Genomic DNA, 1,896 nt, shown 5'->3' with positions numbered 1-1,896 from the left:
TCCGCTTGTGTTGGCTTGGACAGGGCACAGCAGGCCAGGCTTATATTGCATAAGACGCGCTCGCCTCACAGCCCAGCTACGTTGTTGTGTCACGTTCGTGATCGGACAGCCCAGCTACATTGTTGGGGCGTTTTGTCTCACATATTTTCCTCCTTTTCGTTATTTCTTTCAGATCTCCTTTTCGCTATTTTTTTAGAAATGTGTTAAAAATCATAATTGTAAAAAAAAGGCCAATGTGTATTTGAAAAAATTCTTCAGGCAACTTAAAAAAACTTCATGCATTTTAGTAAAAAATCCATGACTTAAAGAAAAATTATCAATAGAAAAATTGTAGTACCAAAAAACATCTTACATTATTGGATGGAGGGAGTACAATTCAAAAATCATGTTCACACATTTACAAAATTATTCATGATATTTATAAAAGTTTCGTGCCATGTAAAAATGTGTTCACGCAATTTAGATAAAGTGTCCATGATATATAAAAAGGTATTTGTAACCATTAAAAATGCATGTTTTAAAAAATTGAGATTTTAAAAATATGTTTATGACACTTTAAGAAAAGTATATGTAATTTAAAGTTTTCTTCGCACAATTTTATAAATCATCCATAACATACTGAAAAATATTTGTGAGATTTATAGAAAATGCTCATAACACTTACGGAGGTGTTTGGTTCGGGTGAAGCAACGGAAGCGTAAACGTAATCAAGATATGGCGTTAGTGTAAACGTAATCGAAGAAAAAAATGGTAAGTTGTTTGGTTAGCAGTTATAAAGCTATCGCTTCCCAACTCTTGTCCTCGATGCCATCTCCCTCTTTCTGGCATTCTCACACAGCGAGGCCTTCACCGCCGGTGCGACGCTGCTCCGGAGACCACAACACTGCCCTCGTCACTGAAGCGTCACGCTCCATCGCATACAATCCGTGTGCCCGCCCGGCCACTGAAGCGTCGCGCTCCATTGCATGCAGTTCGTGCGCCCGCCTGGCCATCTCCAGGCTGCTCCCGGACGCCACAAGTAGAATACCCTGTAAGTACAACTAACCACAAGTAATCAGTAGAATCAGGAAAAATATCAGCTAACAAAAAAAATGAGATCCATGGGCATTAGCACCCAGGACATTTTTTTTATAGAAAGAGCCCACCCGAGTGAGATCGCAGAAAATCGCTCGTGACGGGAGTCAAACCCCGGTCTGCAAGGAAGTGCCACTGCACCCTTGCCACTAGGCTACTGCCTAGTCCTCACGATGATATATAATGTATCATACCGTGTAACTTCCTTTCTTTACATGTCTGGGGTATGCTGGTTTTCAATAGTGTGGAGAAGAATAGAACAAAATAGTAAATAAGCACCCGCAGAAACTTGTCCATTTTTCTTGTGAGCCTTGAGAACTCAAATGTAATATGTGCGATTAGCATTTGAATTGTCACTTGAAACGCAAATAACTATGCAAGGTTACCAACGACAGTACGCCACTACACAAAAGACCCGGCAACAGAAGGGAATGAACAATAAATAAAACTAGGGCCAATAACTCCTGTGGGACACATTTGAGGTGAATTGGCAAGAGTGCGACGTTGTTCGAGCGAATGGCTGTGGTGCGACAATTTTGAGCAGGTAAATAGCCCACGCACGACATGGCTGTTAAACTCAACTGATGCCCTTGTTAGCTGTTGGGGGCTGGACTCACCACTTATCCACGTAAGCGCGGGACCCACCACTTGTCTATTCGCGGGACCCACCTCCTCGCAGCTAGAAGGGACGAGCGCCCGTGCCCGTCCGCCCGCCGCCGCCCATTCATCCCCTTTCCCCAATCTTTCTCTTCTCCGGCGACCTAGCGCAAATGTCTACCTCCTCCGCCACGCACTCAAAATGGCGATAATATGGACTAGTGC

Source organism: Triticum aestivum, chromosome 2D (genome assembly GCF_018294505.1).
Source record: "Triticum aestivum cultivar Chinese Spring chromosome 2D, IWGSC CS RefSeq v2.1, whole genome shotgun sequence".
Classification (NCBI taxonomy): domain Eukaryota; kingdom Viridiplantae; phylum Streptophyta; class Magnoliopsida; order Poales; family Poaceae; genus Triticum; species Triticum aestivum.
The sequence above is the reverse complement of the archived record's forward strand: the minus strand, read 5'-3'. Positions refer to the sequence as shown.